The 18,173-nt window shown below is 51.4% G+C and overlaps 1 protein-coding gene across 2 annotated transcripts in view; it reads right to left on the bottom strand.

Annotated features, from left to right (window-relative positions):
- The window catches only part of PRKG1 (protein kinase cGMP-dependent 1), a 276,153-nt gene that overhangs the window by 141,472 nt on the left and 116,508 nt on the right, over positions 1-18,173 (bottom strand). The window lies entirely within an intron of this gene.

The following is an 18,173-nucleotide window of genomic DNA, read 5'->3' as shown; positions in this document are numbered from 1 at the left end:
AGAAACTAATCCCTGGGAACACTCATCCATGAAAAACAGGCTGTTATCAAAGGGAAAATGGCTCTGACCCCTGGCCATCATTTAATTCCCATCTCCCTGGACCTTTCCTTCCTGAACATCTCATTTATCAGCCTACCCAGACACCTGGGAGGGGGATTGAAAAGCAAGGGCTGAATGGGAAGAAAGGAGCTCAGGACCAACCTGGGGGTTGGGAGTGACCAATCCTTCACATTTCCAAGGACATTTAAAAACAAGGAGAAGGGAAAAAACAAGTGATGCAGCACAGAACACACAGTAAACCCCAGTTCCATTCCTTTTATGGGCTAAATCCCCTTTAAAAGTGATTCCCCAAATTATGTGTATAAATGATTCCTTTCTTGCTATTCACTATCAACCTGACAAGAAGCACAAAAATAGATCTTTATCTCAAGAAGGCCCAACCTCTAATGGTGCCTCGCCCACTTCAGAGGCTCCTCAAGGAGTTTAAAGGATCCATTTCTTTACTGTTTAACAGAGCTGAGTTTTTCAGCAGAGCTGAAATGGGGATATTTCTGCAAAGGGCCCCACAACAAATCCCCTCCCCCCCCAAGGGAATGACTTTCCCTCTCTTTTAGCTTGTGGAACGATGGAGACTCGAGCTGGAAAGCACCACGTGGCACAGGGGATGGTACCACCTTCTGCATCAGCCACTGCCCCCAGAACGCAGCAAACACAGGGGAGGAAACTCAAACACTCATTTCAAGAGCACTGAGGAGATTTCCCAGCACAAAACTGTGGGGGAGAATTGGCAAGAATGGATAAAACGATGCTCTAAAAAAACACAAAGCCAAAGTAATTTCGTTTAGAGAAGAGGGGATCAGCTTCCAAAAGGAAGAAGTTATTTAGACTGGAATGCAATTATCCCACTCACTGTCACCTCTGTGCCTCCAGCAGCAGCTACAGAGTTAAGCAGGAAACTGGGAGCTTCAGGAAACCCTTGGAAAAGCACAAATTGCCCAAATTCACTGTAGTTTGTGTTTCATGGCAAACCCCAAAAGCCACTGACAGTTGAAATGCCTCGTGAGCCAGGACAGGGCTGGGAAACAGGACAACAGCCACTTTGGGATCTCATCACTTTGTGGAGCACTTTTCCCCCCTTTTCCAGGACTCCTGGTAGCCCTGTATCCCTAAAGCAGTATTTTCATTCCCATGGAGTGTAAAATCTTCTTTTATTTTCCAATCATGCCTGAAATACTCAGCCCCATTGCAATTTTCCAGCACGTGGCTCTTTAGGATCCCAAGCTGTGTCTTTAATCACCACTGAACCCTTTTGCCTCAGCATCTCCACCAGACAAACACTGAACGATGCAGGGGATGCTCCAGGCAGGAGAACTGGGAAATGCTGCATTTCTCCAAAACCCTGAATTCAACACTGTTATTTAATTTCTGGCTGAGCTGATTTTGGGGAGCTTTCACTGGCATCCAAACAGTGCACTTTTCTGTCAGCTGTAAGGAACTATTCCATCATGATGGACAATACAAGTTATTTTTCAAATAGAGCATGAAATAAAATAAAAATCCCTGTGTCTTCTCGAGCATGGAGCACTTGGACAGTCCTGGCAGCTGGATTTTGGTGGCTGTCCTTTGCATTGCCCTCAAGTGCCTCCTGTTCTCCACTCTGCCGTGGACAGAACACGCCCTGACACCACCTGACCCTTCACTGATGGCCCTGCAGCGACAGGGGCTTTGCTGTCCAACCCCTCCGAGTCAGTGAGAAAGGGGCACTGTGAGCACAGAGCACTAAATGAGTACCTGAAGCCCCAGCTGGCTGAGGCACACTCCTCCAGAGCAGGATCTGCATGTCCAACCCCCAGGGCACAGAGGGTCTGTGTGGAGCAGGACACTGCTGCTTTGGCACCCAGAGCCCACACAGTCACACCAAAAGAACCCCTGTGCCCAGCTTCAGGCACGCTCCTCCAGTGACTGCAGCAGAAAGGAAACTGCACTAATGGGACTCCCTCCAACAGAGGGATCATTTTTAAGTCCCAGTAATTAAATGGGCATTTTCTCTTTGCTAGGCACAGAAGAAAACAGATTAAGTTGACTCGAGGACCTTGTCAGCCTGGGTGGGATTTGTATCCCAGGAAGGATTTTTGTGCCCAGCTCTCCCTCTCCCTCCCAGCTTACAGGGGGGAAAGGCACTTCGAGTTTTCCATGACTCCCAAGCCCAAACCAGCCCCTTGGTTCCCTAATTTTAGAGATGCAGGAGTATTCAAGAGGGCATCCAAGATGCCAAAGTGCATTTCTACAGTGGCAGGTTTCAATACCAAAGTTCCTTCTGCCATCCAGAATCATCAGGAATGGGGCAGTGCCATTCCTGGCCTGTATTCCTCTATATCCAGGAGACCTCTGGAAAGCCTAAATCTTGATTTTCAGTTGTATATCCCAGCAATGCCTTTGAAACGTGGATAAGAGCAATGATTTGTGGCATTATTCACATTATTGCTCCCTCTTCAGATCCTGAACTCTTGGGGGGGTGGGAAGCTGGTTTTCCCAGGAGGACACTAATTACTCATCACACTTCCATGCCAGGTCTAAAAATAGAAGCACTTTTAGTGAAAAGTCCGGAAAATAGAGAAGCAGGGTTCGACATGAACTGGTGTACTGACAGGACAGAAATTTCATCACACAGCTCCAAAACGCCAGCAGTGGTGGGAGGGGGATTCCCTGCATTCAGTGCACAATTCACCAGTGACTGTTCAATATTTTATTTCCATGCTGTTTCACACTTGGACTGCAGCTCGATTTCTTGGATGCTGTTCAAGCTCTGCTCTGAAAGCACAGGAATAATGATCTGCACCAAGTTTTCTTTGGGAATTATCCCTGTGGATCCTGAGCAGGAGTGAATGCATTTCAAAAAGTGCACCTGAGATGAAGCCTGAGTTCCCATCCCATCCCACAGGGCCCAGGGCTTTAATCACACAATCATGGAACAGTTTGGGATGGAAAGGAACAGCCAGTCCCACCCTGCCGTGGGCAGGGACACCTCCCACTATCCCAGGGTGCTCCACCCTGACCTGGGCAGGTTCAGCACCTTCAGAACTCGCAGTTTGAGCTCAGAAAATGGAGAAGTTGATTAAAACCAAGCTTTTCACAGGAGCTGGGCTCAGCCTCGCTGGAATCCACTGTGGAAATGGGAGCAGCCAGCAGCTCTAAGCTTTACTCCTGCCCTGCTCTGGAAGGCAGGAGGATTCCTAACGGGAACATTCCCAGCCTGCCCTGCCCAAGTCAGGAGATGTGCACCTGCAATCTGCTCTGCTGGGATGTCACAAACCCCACATTTACAGCTGCTCATAAGCTCAGCCAAGGGGTTTGCACCCAAACCTCACAGCTGAGCCAACCCCGCAGCTCCTGCAGACTCCCTCCCTGCCCTGTGCCCGTGCCCATCCCTTTCCCAGTTTCCCAGCACGCTGCAGAGTTTCAGTGCCACAGCAGGATCCACAGCACCCCCTGCTCCTTCCCAGCCCGTGTGCAGGTGGGAACTGCAAGCCCTGACACGTTTATCCCTTCTCCAAATTCGGGAAGTTTTGACAGTAACAAGAGGGGGGAAAAAATAAACAAATGCACGTTTCACCAAGTTTTAAGTTGTTTAAAAAAACCCCACTGCAAATTGTTGCAAGAGGGCTTTGAATGTGGAAAACTAGCATTTTTCCTCAGCTGCCGGAGCAGAGCACAGAGGGATGTTTGGCTCCATTGTAGCTGGATTCACTCCACTGCTGCAGTGCCACAATGCTTTTAAAGGCCACTTTTCCCCCTCAGCACTGGGGCACATACAGCATCCTTGCTATTTCCACTGTCCTGCCTTTGGAAACGTGGCACCTCATCTCTCAGTGCTCCAGATGCCAAGGGACTGGAATTCTGTGTTTACAATTACAGGTCTCACGTTCACAAAGCACAGCTTCTCTCTCCCCTATTTTCCATGCATTACTGCTAAATAAATACCTGGGATGGGACCGAACTATGGCCCCTGCCACGTTCCTGGCAGCTGGCAGGGAAGCTCAGCCCACAGCCTGAGCCAACAGGCAAAATTCCCAGTGAAATGACTCGGAAAAGTCTCGAGTAGCTCGGTGTTTTCACCTGACACCTGCAACGAGCTGGGTTTTCTGAGTTGCACAGAACCAGCAGCGTTTCGGTGCTTTCATTTCTTGAGCAGACACAAGAACGGCTGGTCAATAAAACCTGGGGGTGCTTTTGACAGCCAAGTGTTACTGATAAAATGGCCACTTCAGAGTTTCACTCTGCTCTTTCTCCCCGAAGGCACCAAGGGAAGCAATTTCTTCTGAAAGCAGATGCTCTGCTGCTCAGCACAAATCATCCTGCACCAAGAGGAGACTCACGCTGCTGAGATCCCCACCAGCTCCAAAGCACAGGAACAGCTCCTGTTCCTTAGCTCCTAAACTGGGAAGTCAGTTGAGGAACCACAGTGGGTCACACCAGCCCCCAGGAAAGGGTGTTCAGCTTCTCCTCCGGCTTTCCTCTGCACCGGGAATGCCGGGAATACGGAATGCAGGGAGCAGCTTTCAGTGCTGGCAGGTGTCTCTAGTGCAGCCTCCCCTGGGCCAGAATGGCTCTCATTTTGTTCTTTCACCCTGATGTTTGCTCTGCTTTGCACTGGCAAGACCCAGAACTCTGACTGAAGGCTCAAAAACACCCTGTGAGTGAAGGATGGACAGTTTACAGCTTTTTGCCTGTTGGAAAGAGAGGGGGAAAATAGCTCAGATTTCATACAACAGGCAAGTGTGCCATAAACCATCCAGAACAATCAAGAAGAAAACCAGGAATATGAAAAAAGTGTCAATAGCAACCAAACCACTGCCTCCTCGGAGACCCTCAAAGGGCTGGAGGCTCCAGGCTTCCCCATAAACCCGGGCAGGACACCTACAAAATAAGGGCTCACGTTTGTTTGACTCATTTTGCTCCTGCTTTGCCCAAATTCACTCTAGTCATACCACAAATTAATCTCTTGCCAGAGTTTTTCAGCTCACACAGGTTGTTTCCTTCCACAGAACAGAAGCACAGCCCTACAAATCCAGAGTTCACGGAGGAACAGGGAAAGGATGGAAGATGGGATGGATTAAAGGGAGTCACTGCCCTGCCTGTGCTAAGACAGAGCTGAGCCTCCCTGAAGGCCACGGGGGGACAACCTCGCTGCACGTGGCAGCTGACACCTGGGGACAGGAGAACATCAAGGAATTCAAAATTTGGGGAAAACACACGTGCTTTGAACTTTAGGACATCACTTGTTTCAAAGGATAAAAAGCAGGAAGAAAGCGAGAGAAACTAAATGTGTAAAATGAAGTCTTGATTCTGACACAGAGAAAAGGACAATTTATCATCCAGGAGCTACTTGTTTGTAATCAAAACCCTCACCTGAGGATCAGGGGGGCAGGTCTGGAACTACACAGATCATGGAATCACAGAACTGTCTGGGTGGGAAGGGATCTCAAAGCCCCTCCGGTGCCACCCCTGCCACGGGCAGGGACACCTCCCACCAGCCCAGGTGGCTGAGGATTTCTCAGCCACAGGGGATGGGAGGAAACGTGAACATGGAGAACTGCACTTGGGCAAGGAAAGGTTGGAGCAGGAGCAAGCAGCATTTCTGGAATAAATATCCTCAGGGATGGAGATCAGCCTGCCAGGGGCTCCCTGCCCTGCATGAGCACAGCTATGTTCTCTTTCCTCCACAGACAGGGCTGGGAGGACGCCTGGACCCCTTTTACAGGATATTGGGTGCCATCCTCTTGGAATATCCAGGTAGGAATAATCAGTTATTCTCAGGAGCTTTCTGGGGGATGAGTGCCAGAGCAGAGATTGCTTGGCAGCACGAGCTCTTATTTAAAATCAAAGGTGACAAATGGGAAAATGACAAGCTTGGAAACACCTTGAGATTACAGAGGGACGTGATTTCTCTGTCAAACACATTTGAAGTGTCTCCTGCAAACAGCACTAAATTGAGTTTTAATTACTTTTGCATACATAAAGTCTACTCTGAACTTTCAAGTAGCAAAGCTCCAGTTCACTCATTGCAGCTGCAATTTGCACCACTCCGGGTTAATCCAACGTCTGCTCCCCCAAAAATCTGGAGTGCATTCCTTTATTAGATGTTACTTCATGTTTGCAAATCAGCACGTTGACTGGCTCGGTCAAATGTGATTTATTGCTGTCTCAGACATCAGAGAGCAGCAGGAACCAGCACAGTGACACAAACTGATGGAGGGAATTCACGCTGACAGGGCCCATTTTGTCTCTGCGTGGTGTCACCAGCCTCTGGACTGTGCACAAGGGGAAACAAATCCAATACTGCTCCCTCTGGACACGGGGATTCAGAAACCAAAGCTGACAGATCTCATCATCTGCCTGCAAACAATTTCTCAGCCCTGAAGCAAGTTTTCCCTCAGCAGGCCAGAAAGTGTCCCCAGAAAGGGTTCCCGACTCGATTCCCAAACACGGCAGGCAGCCACACTTCCTGTGGGATTCCAGGCTGGAGCACCCATGGCTCCACACAGCTGCTCCTGCTCCTCCTTCCCAGGTGTCTGCAGAGCAGGGAGGCTCTTTGCTTCCCTGCATCCCTCTGCTCAGGACCAGGAGATGCGAGCCCTGTCCTTCCATCACGCCTGTTCCCGCAAAGCCGTTTGTTTTGGAAACTCCGAGATGGGAGAAGGGGATTCATTAAATCCCGAGGGTCCACAGGCCAAGGCGAGCGGAGCACACAGTGATTTATCCCTGCTGTGGGATCTGCAGCCAGCCCAGCCAAGGCAGGATGCACTCCAGTCCCTCCCCCAGGGAATGCTGCAGCTATCCCAGCAAAGCCTGGAGCAGCGCCAGCACCATCCATCAGTTCATCCCTGTCCCACCAGGACAAGGGACAGCACATCCCAGGCACTCGTGCCTGGATCCCAGCCTGGTGTCCAGTGAACCCCAGAGCCTGCACACTGTGCTGGACACACAAAGGAAGATGGGAACAACTGCTCAGGGTCCAGTGCACACCAACCAGGTGATAAACAGATCCCTGCAGCTCAGGGGAGGGAAAGGAGCAGGAATATTCCTTTATATCTCCACAGAATCCCAGAATGGTTTGGGCGGGAAGGGACCTTCAAGACCATCTCCTTCCACCCCCTGCCATGGGCAGGGACACCTTCCACCAGCCCAGGCTGCTCCCAGCCCTGTCCAACCTGGCCTGGGACACTTCCAGGGATCCAGGGGCAGCCACAGCTTCTCTGGGCAACCTGTGCCAGGGCCTGCCCACCCTCACAGGGAGCAATTCCTTCCCAGTCTCCCATCTCTCCCTGCCCTCTGGCAGTGGGAAGCCATTCCCTGTGTCCTGTCCCTCCATGCCTTGTCCCCAGTCCCTCTCCAGCTCTCCTGAAGCCCCTTTAGGCCCTGGAAGAGGCTCTCAGGTCTCCCTGGAGCCTTCTCTGCTCCAGGGGAACCCCCCCAGCCCTGCCAGGGCAGGACACACAGTGAGGCACAGCAGGGCTCAGGGAATTGGGAACTGGAAGTTGGACTCTCAAGCTCAGGCATGTTCTAACCCTCGCTGCTTTGCAGACAAGTAACTTGGCACAACAACAGTTACTTCACACTAAAATCCCCTCTTTCCCCCTGAAAATCATTCCCCCATTCCACATCCCCACTTTCACGTTCTCCTTTATGGGCTTAAAGCATGCAAGGCAAAAATTTTAAGCATTATACACTTACCTAAATTAAATTTTATTGTTCACATTTTCCCTAGTTGGACCATTGTGTTTCTCAGCAATTTGGAGAATAGGAATGCTCTAAAATAAAGGCTTAATTTGCTGCACTGCACCTGTTCCATCCCTATTTCTCAGCCAGGAGGAAAGGCCTCCCCTTGGATTCCAGTGGATCTGGCTCTGTTGTTCCCGAATCACCTGCTATTTCCTTTGTGCAATTAAATCCACCAACAGCCACACTTGCATATATCCAATTCCCTTCATTCCCCTTAATGGAAGAACAGCAAAAGGCAAAGCAAGGATTCCTCCAGAAAGGTTTATAATAAAAGTAAGTTTGCATTAAAATTTTAAACACTGGAAGATTTTGTTCCAGTTCCTCCCATTTGCTCTTTTTCAGAGCCGTTTGGTACCGAAAGGAAGTCATGGAAGATTTACTGCTCCTCTTTCCCCAACCCTTATCTTCCCCACACACACAGAGAAAAACCATTCAGGAGATAATTAAAACTCTGCTACAAAACAAGAGCTACAGCTCTGATCAGCATCAGGAACACGGACCCCATTGATGGGCAAACAGTGCAGATATTTTCAGCCCAGTAGGCACAGGTTGCACAACAGTTTGTTTTACTTCTCTGGAAAGATCAGCTCTTGATTGCAGAGCTGCTCAGCCCATATTTTTTGACGTGAACCCATTTAAAGGAGCCCAATTTCACCACAGCTCACTCTAATTTTTCCACCTCTCATTTCTGTTAAGCACAAAACTCCACGGGCACGTACAGGTTACAGAACCTTGCACTTCTAATTTATGACTTAAAACGCTCAGCAAGTGAGGGCTGATGATTTCCTTACGTTTAGGAACCAATTAAGAGCAATTTATTAAGACTAATTTCAGGATTGTCACAAAGCTGCTGGCAGGGGAGCACACTAATGCAGGAGCCACATTCCCACACTGTTTACAAACAGTTTGTCCCCGTATATCCTCTCTGAAAGTAGCACCTGGATTTGTTGGAACAACACACTGCAGAGTTTCAACCTACAATTGATTTTTACTTAACCCATTTCTTATGGGAATAGTCGGCCTGGAAAACATCTCTGCTTTTTCTCCTGGCACTCAGAACAGGCTTTTTTTGGTTCATCCAGAGATTTAACCCCCAGAGTGGACACACAGACCCTGAGCATGGAGGGGTTTGTACCATCGTGGCTGGTGGACACAACTCCTTCCTGAAAGGCCAAGGACCAGAGCAATTCCATTCCCAGAAGCTGAAGAGTCACTGGAGCCGATGCCACCCTCAGGCGAGGCTGATCCACACGGAAAGTGGGCTGAGGGGTCTGCTCAGGGACAGGCAGGAGGTGAGCACCGATCCCACTGAGGATGCTTTTCCCTCCTGCCACGGGAAAGGATGGAAAGCTGCAGGTGGAAGCAACAAGTCCCAGCAGGCTGGGACTGGAGAGGCAGAGAAGAGGGAGAGCTGGGATGCCGAATCTGGGAGCTGGATAGACCTCCTGCATCTCTGTCAGGCCACATCACCCTAGCTGGTGTCGTGGTTGGGAACTGTCCTGCTGGGGAAGTCACATCCCAACCCATACTCCAGCCTGCACACAGGGCTTTTGGGCCAAACTGGGACACAGAGATCCTGGAACTCAGCAGTGGCCAGAGGCAGCACTGTGGAGGACATCTGCCCGTGCCACGAGGACACCAGAGCCATGAATCCATGTGTTTGACTCTGCAGCCCTAACAGTGCCCCACCAGCAGTGTGCTGTGCAATTTAATTGAGCACAGGCACTTAACATTTACTTTTCACAGGCAATTGAGCAAGGAAAACTCAGTCCTTATCCACACCAACTCGGAAGATGCAAGTACAAGCAGCCAACCATGGTTTAATGGGAACAACTCCAAATGGGACAGTGCTGTTCCATCCTCCTGAAAGCACAGGGGGTGTCCTTGCTCAGAAACACCCAGGAGAACACAGGACAGCCCCCTCAGCAGGTTACACAGCTGCACTGGGGGAATGGTGGCAAGGAGTTCTTCCCTGGGAGGATGGGGAGGCCCTGGCACGGGTTGTGTGCTTCCAGAGAAGCTGCGGCTGCCCCTGGGTCCCTGGGAGTGTCCAAGGCCAGGCTGGAGCAACCTGAGCTGGTGGAAAGTGGGGGGGAAATGAATGATCTCTAAGGTCCCTTCCAACACAAAACACCCTGGGATTCTGGGATTCCATAATTTCCCATACAATGTAATACTTTGGCTCATCCCAAAGTGGCTTTATGGATCTTCCACAGCATTGCCTGGAACAGCAAAACCTGAGCCCAGGTGCCCTGTCTTGGAGCAGCTCTGCCCAGTCACCACAGAAGGGTTTGGGTTAGGAGGGGCCTTAAAGCCCATCCAGTTCCACCCCCTTCCATGGGCAGGGACACCCTTCCACTGGCCCAGCTTGCTCCAGGCAACAGCTGAAGACAACCTCTGGGAGAAATCCAGCCAGCAGCATGGATTTGGGAGCTTGGGATCCCTGGTATGGCTTCAGGGCAGCAGTGATGCTCCCTGTCCTGGGCCCGGCTCAGTCACTCGGGCACACTGAGCCCACTCACCAGGAGGGCTCCGATCACACCCAGCATCCATTTTTTTAAAGCTAACAGTGCCAAATTCTTACACTCCCAAAGACAAGCTCTTGGGATAACCAGTTAATAACCAGGATACCCACTTTCCTTGGTTATCCTGAGATCTGTTCCCAACCTGCAGTGACACAATCCGAGGTAGAGGAGAATTATTGAAACCAAAAAAGAACAAGTGGCTACACAGTGGCTTTTACAGTCTCCTATAAATCACTCCCAGGTTAATGCAGCACTTTATAAATCCTGCTGGGAAGCTGCACTGATATAATGGAGTCTTTATGGCACACACTCTAATTTGACATGACTTAGCTGACACTTGCAGGGAACTGATCCCCCCGTGAATGCTGCACTGCACAGCTCCCAAGGGACTGCAGAAAACCCTGCCTGGAGCCACCTGCTCGTGGGGGGAATCACAGCGGAACTCAGGCACACTTTGGGGGTCTCTGGTTAAAAGCTGCTCTTCAGGACAGGATCTGGCAGGCTTTGCAGCTCCTCGCTGGGGAAGGGCAGAGGGGCTGATCTGTGCCTGCAGATGGATCTCTGAGGGTTCTGTGTCCAGGCACTCACCCCACACTGAGATGGGCACCGGGAGCTCTCGGGGATGGAGCACAAGGACAGAGCCCAGGGGTGACCCCCCAGCTCTGGGCATCAGCTCAGACCCTGCCACTTGAGCACTGCAGGGAGTACCAGCCCTGAACCCCCGCGACTGCACCGAGCAGGTGGGAACGGGAATTCCAAAGCACCTGCCACATTCCCACCCCCGAGAGCATCAGCCCAACGGACATTTCCAAGGCCTCTTTTCCTTCCCTGAGCCCCAAAGGCAGGTGTTATGCCCAGAACAAAAGGCCCCTGGAATTCTGAGGGGCAACAGGAGGCAGAGGATTCCCACAGAACAATTCCCAAGCCCCTCAGAGCTTGGCCCCTCTCCCCTGATGACAAATCAGGGCAGAGGCAGGGAGGTACACTTGAACCAAACACTAATTCTAAAAAAAAAAAAAAAGAAAAAAAAGAGGGGGGGTTCACAAATTATTCAATCACTCAGCATCTACACGGCACGTTAACAGCCACAATTACCAGTTCATCTTTGCCAACCACAATTGCCAGTTCATCTTTGCCAATTTGCTTGTGCAGATTCTTAAAAATCAGAGACTGAGCTGGGAGTCAAGCCCTTCAGAAAAGGATGTTTATCCTACAGTTTATGCAGCCCTAAACTTGAGGGGAGTTGGTTCTGCACCATTTGATATGAAAGCTAATAAAGCCATGGTTGTGGGTTCTGTCCCTGTATGGGCCATTCACTTAAGAGTTGGACTTGATGATCCCTGTGGGTCCCTTCCAACTCAGAATATTCTGTGAACCTCTGTGAAACAAGAATTCCTAACCCCTCACGTTTTTGTTCTTTTACTGCATTTTTCCACTGCCAGAATCCCTGCTGGGTTTCCCCAGTGTGAAGCAGAGTAATTACTGAAGTTCTGGGAGGTTTCACCACACAGTAACACTCCACAGCGTCTCCAGATCCTGTGGGGACAAACCTCATGCTGCTTTTCAGTGCAGGTCAGGGAACAGCAAGGATCCAGGGGATCCCAGAGTCATGGAATGGTTTGGGTTGGAAGGGACCACAAAGCCCATCCAGTGCCACCCCTGCCATGGGCAGGGACACCTTCCACCAGCCCAGGCTGCTCCAAGCCCTGTCCAAAACCTGGCCTTGGACACTTCCAGGGATCCAGGGGCAGCCACAGCTTCCCTGGGCAACCTGTGCCAGGGCCTGCCCACCCTCCCAGGGAGGGATTTTTTCCTAATATCCCACCTACCCCTGCCCTCCTTCAGTTTAAGGCCATCGCAGGATTCTCCAAGCCCCATCCAACCTGACCTCGAACATTTCCAGGGATGGGGAATCTGAAACCTCTCAGGGCAACTTCTCAGGCCCGTTGGCTTCTCCCTCTGCCAGCTTTTCTATTCCCCTGGAGAAAGGGCTTGCTCAGGTCCTCCTGGGAGGAGAAATACTTTAGCAGAGAGCCCGGAGGAAGTGGATCATGTGAGCACTTAAGGCAGGAAAGGTTTTTATCCAGTTTTTCTCATGGAGAGCTCCAGTAAAATCTGCTGAGGATAATGCTTGCCCAAAGCACTAATGAAGGCCATCAGTGAGACTCTGGGCTCTGTAACTGCTGCTTTTTGTGTGTCTGAGCTGGTGCTTGGCAGCAGGGGGTGGATTGCCTTTAAACAGATGATCGATCAACTTAAGTAGCCTCCTTGACAGCACCTTCATTATTTTTGTCAGTCGAATCATGTTCCCTTATTAAAACCAAGAGCAGCAAGTGCGTTTGGACAACCTTTCCTCATAGCTCCTCTTTTTGAGAATGTCTTGTGTATTTTCTACCTTAAACACCAAGTAATTATGTTTTCTATGATTTGTTGGTTCATACTTGTATTAGTATAGGATCCCGGACTGGTTTGGGTTGGAAGGGACCTCAAAGCTCATCTCGTTCCACTCCTGCCATGGGCAGGGACCCCTCCATTATGCCAGGTTGCTCAGAGCTCCAACCTGGCTTTGGACACTTCCAGGCCAGGCTGGAGGGCACTCTGAGATGAGATGGTCGACATCTCTGGTATTTAACAGTATCCCTGGTGTTTGTTAGCCTGTTCTCCTACATTACTAAATGCCTATTCCCTTTCCTTCAGCACTGCCCCGATTGCCTTTCAGCCCACTCAGGAGGGCCACTCAGCTCCTGGGCTGTAGCTGCATCCTGAACAGTCTGTCAGCTGCAGTGGGAAGGTGCAGGCTGGAATTCCCTGCCTGGGAGGTGCTGCCTGGCCTGAAAGAGGGCAGGGATAGATGGAATACAGGCATCCGAGCTGGTTTCCTTCATTTCAGGAGCAGAAGAATGAGCTTTGTTTTCGCAGAAGGATGCAGATGGGAGGGCAGCACTCAGCTCTGGCAGTGATGACACCCCTGGCTCCCGGGCTGTGCCCAGCCCTGTGGTTTTCCCAGAGACAGGAGCATCTTGGCAGTGGGAGGGCTGTGTTTGTCCCTCTGGCAAAGCCGGGGCCGGGCCATGGGGAGGATTAGTCATGGTCCTGTTAGTCATGGGCTGTTCTAGGAAGCCTTTTGTAAGTGCAAAGGTCCCTGGCCAGGAACTCTCTCCTGTGGAGATTTGCCATTTCCTCCAGCCTCCTCCAGAGCTGAATTCGCCTCAGGACAGGTTTAAGTAGCAGGTGTGTGATTCGGGGGACGGAGTCTGAGGGCAAACCACTGGAAGGACTGCGGAGCTGCAAAGGTGTTGTTGTTCCAGAGCAGCAGCTTTGCCATTTCCAATGTTCCTTGAAGGACTGGCTGGCATTTTCCTCGGGGATTGGGTTGCACACATCTCTTGCCGGCTCTTGCCATCCTTTCCTGTGCTGTCTGGCAGGGAGTGGGACGGGTTTTCCTTTGGAAAGCTGCAGGCTGTGTCCCTCCCGAGCCTGTGCCTGCCTCGCAGCGGGAGGGCTTGGCTTGCTGGCATCCCTGAAAGGCCGCTCTGACAGAGCAGCAGGGATTGGCATGTTTGTTTCCCTGCAGCTGAAGGGCAGCTATTGGGTTTTAGAAGGTTTTTAATAAATGCAGAGGACCCTGGTGCCAGCTGGAGAACACGGCCATCAGTTTGTAGGTAAATTATTTCTGCTCCCCACGTCGTCCCTGTGGCCGTTTGGCAGGCAATTAACCTCACAATGGAATAAGGGAGAGAACTGGCTCGGGGTGAGAATTGAAAAGGGGGAAGATTTTAGAACTGCTTTTCACATCAGCCTCGTCTGTGCCTTCCTTCCCTGCTCCTCAGCCAGTGCCATCCAGCTCGGCACCACAGCTCGGCACCACAGCTCCCCACAAACGTTTGGAGGTCCGTGCCTCCCAACACTCCGAGGCAGAAAGGATCCTGGCCATGTCCTGGAACGTGCAGCTGTCACAGCTCGGCTGAGACACCTCCCTGCTCCAGCAGCTCTGCCCAGTTTGGATCCTGTCCAGTGGAGGGTCTGAGACAGCAGGACACTGTTCCCACCTGCTGTGATTCCAGGCTACGGGACAGCTCTGAGCAGGAGCTCCATTACCATTGCAGAGATGAGTCACTCAGTCAAACACTGGTAGGAAGGAGCTTGGATGTGTGCTGGAACGTGCTCCATGACAGGGATCACCAGGGACACGATCCAGGCAGTACAACACCAAAATGATCATGGAATCATGGAGTGCTTTGGATTAGGAAGGACCTTAAAGCTCATCCAGTGCCACCCCCTGCCATGGGCAGGGACACCTTCCACCAGCCCAGGGTGCTCCAAGCCCCGTCCAACCTGGCCTTGGACACTCCCAGGGATCCAGGGTCAGCCACAGCTTCTCTGGGCAACCTGTGCCAGGGCCTGCCCACCCTCCCAGGAACAATTCCTTCCCAGTGTCCCATCTCTCCCTGTTCTGTATTTGAGGCCATTCCCCCCTGCCCTGGCACTCTGATGAACAATCCCTCTCCAACTTCCCTTCAGATCCCGGGAGGTGCTGTGAGGTCTCCAATAAGCCATTTGTCACTTTACCATCTATCCAAGTGTCCAGTTTGCTATTACAGCACTGTCATTTACTTCAACTTGGGCAGAAAAGGTTGCTGAGAAGTAGGTGACACTCCTTTAGGATCTATGAAACAAGCTGTCAAAGCAGGGTTTAAATGTATGCACCCTCCATTCACAGGAATTGAGAGTATGCACAGCTCCCACCCAGTGCTTTGAACTTAAATCGGGCTTGAACCAGACTGTCTCATCAGAAACCTTTCATTTTCACAAGGCTCAGAGCAAAAACATTCAGATTCAAACCCAAATCCCTGAGGTTGAGTTGCCTCTCCAAGTTCTGACTGGGTGCAAGAACAAGATTAGAGGTTTTGCAGTCCCAGACGTGCCTGCCTTGTCAGCTTCTGGACTGCAAAGCAGCCAAGCAGAGGAACTCAACCCCTCAGTATACCAGCCAGGCAGCAGTGGCTGAGCCTGCTGTGGGCTCAGATCCCACCCTGCTCCTCCCTTCCTTCACAGGGTGCTGGGGAGAAAGGGAAAATCAAAACTGGCCTGACTGAACAAAAGGGAAGAGATAGCTCAGATGATCAAATGATCAGATGGGATAGAGGATGAAGGAATTGTTCCCTGGGAGGGTGGGCAGGCCCTGGCACAGGGTGCCCAGAGAAGCTGTGGCTGCCCCTGGATCCCTGGGAGTGTCCAAGGCCAGGATGGAGCAGCCTGGGCTGGTGGAAGGTGTCCCTGCCCATGGCAGGGGTGGCACTGGATGGGCTTTAAGGTCCTTCAACCCAAACCCTCGTGGGATTCTCTCTTCTCTCCGCTCTTTGTCAGTGGTTGTTGTGGCTGCTGGAAGAAGCACAGGTTAAACAGGGCTGGATCTGTGGGAGGCAGCAGGACAGGGTGTAACAGCTGCTTTTGCCACACCAGTGACAGCAACACTCAATTTTGAAGCCAAGAGGTGATCTTCTGGCTCCATTTCCCTAAGCTTAAGTGCGGAAAACACAATTTATTCTTTTCCTTTTGAATCTGCAGCCCCTTCAGTCCATGCCCTGGTTCCCTGTGTGAAGCCCATCTGCATTTTGAGGAAGGCAGGTCTTTCTCCCGTGGCCTGCTTGCAACCCAGAGGTCACGCAGAGAAGATCCCTTAGGGCATTTTCTTTGATGCAGTCAGGTTCAAATGTTTGATGTATCACCAGCTGCAGCTCTACGGGGCAAAAACAGCTGAAAGATGTTGCTCCTCTTGGCTTTGGCTGGATCTGTTGGTTTTGAGGCTGTGGTTATAAGGACACCTTGGTCATAATATTACTTTGTGATGAGAATGTTTGAAAAGGCTGCTCTGTGCTCTGCAGTCATAAAAGAAGACAGAAGAGCAGTAATTTTCAGGGAATTTAAAGACTGGTCTCATTTTCTTTTCCTTTCACTGTGTGTTCCGAGGCCCCACTCCTGTTCTGGGTGCCACTGACACAGCCTGTCCGTGGAGTGTCAGCCCGTCCCCTCCCAGCCAGCAGGGACACGGTGCTGGCCTCATTTACCAGCACCAAAACACAGAGGTTGCTTTTGGCTCCTTGTGCCTACTTGTTGCTTCCTGAGGCACCAGCCTTCACCTGCTGACACTGGCTTTAATCACAGCACTTAAAAGATGAATAATTGAAGTCTTTTGTTTGCTGAAGAAAATAAATCAAGGAACTGCTGTTGATGTGCTGAGTCAAAACAGCATTTACTACAATAAAAAAAAGGTCTAGAAGCTGTTTGATTGATGTCAATGATGAGGTGAGCACACCTCTGTCCTCCTGCCCTCTCTTTAAGATCCATGGGTGCCTTGCCAGGACCTGGAGCATCGATCCAAGGGCTGAGGACACTGAGGGCACTTGGTGTGTTCAGCTGGAGCAGAGGAGACTGAGGGGAGACCTCCCTGCAGTTCCAACTGCCTGGGCAGGGGCAGAGGAGGGGCAGGACTGAGCTCTGCTCTGGGGGGTCCAGGGACAACCCCCAGGGAATGGCTGGAGCTGTGTCAGGGCAGGCTCAGGGTGGATCTCAGGGAAAGGTTCTTCCCCCAGAGGGTGGTTGGCACTGAACAGGCTCCCCAGGGCAGTGGGCACAGCCCCGAGGCTGCCAGAGCTGCAGGAGGGTTTGGATGATGCTCTGGGGCACAGGGGGTGACTCTTGGGGATGGGACTATGCAGGGTCAGGAGATGGGCTCGATGGTCCTTGTGGGTCCCTTCCAGCTCAGCACGTTCTGTGATCTGTGATTCTGTGGCTCCTTCCCACCAGCTTCATCATTTCCTGAGTTTTGCCCAAACACTGAGCGAGTCCCCGTGGCTGGAGCTGAGGCTGAGCTGTTGAGCTTGGCTGCCACAGCTCCCTGCCCTGGCCAGAGCTGGGAGCTCCAGGCTCCCCGGGCTGTGCTCCCCTTGCAGGGATATCAGCACACAGGGGTTTCCTGTGGGAATTCCTGCTGGTTCTGGCACAGCAGAGGCACAGTTGGGCTATCCACAATCATCCCTTTCATTTCTCTCGGATTTGCAGACACCTGAGTGTTCTCCATTAGAGGTGCAGACCTTTCCTCGTGCCCAACACAGGCAGCTTCCCGTGAGTGATTCCCTGAGGAGCCGTGGGCTGTGGAGCTGAGATATCCTATTTCCATGCTGTGCTGCCGGCAGAGTCAATTTTTATCTGTGCCTTTATTTATGGCACCTGCCTCCTCCAGTGAGTTTTCCCTCCTTACAGGTCTCATCAGTCTCTGGCAGTACAATCATCCATTTCAGCTCAGATGACACAGTCTCTCCTCCTAAAGTTATTTATGGCCTTAGTTATTTTTCCCCTGGAGGAGCATCAGTACAGGTGACCACCTTTGCTTCCCACACTCTTCCCCAGGGTCCCTCCCCACAGCGATAGGACCTGGCTGGTCCCTCTGAAACCCAGGAGAACTGGGTATGAGTCTGGGGTGGCAGAGACACAGCTGGGCACTAAAACCCCTGGTTTAACACAAAAGGCTTTCCCACCCCTGATCCTGTCCCCTTCCCTGCTGGATGGAGCAGTGGTTCTATCCCCCCCACATCCCAGCCTGGCAAAACTGCAAATTAGGAACAGGAAAGGCCAACCTTGGACAGAATTCCCAGAGTTTTTCTGGGGTCAGTTTGCCATTTCTCATATAATGCTTTTAGCGCCTGTCAGGGCAATGTGTACTTGGAATCATCCAAAACGAAAAAGCTGCAGTTTAAAATACCTCCTCTTGAGGACAGCGATGGTACCTCCTCAATAGGACAAGGGGGAATGGCTTCCCACTGCCAGAGGGCAGGGTTAGATGGGATATTGGGAAGGAATTGCTCC

Source organism: Myiozetetes cayanensis, unplaced genomic scaffold (assembly GCF_022539395.1).
Source record: "Myiozetetes cayanensis isolate MyiCay16 unplaced genomic scaffold, myiCay2020 scf10, whole genome shotgun sequence".
Taxonomy (NCBI): Eukaryota; Metazoa; Chordata; class Aves; order Passeriformes; family Tyrannidae; genus Myiozetetes; species Myiozetetes cayanensis.
The sequence above is the reverse complement of the archived record's forward strand: the minus strand, read 5'-3'. Positions and strand labels throughout refer to the sequence as shown.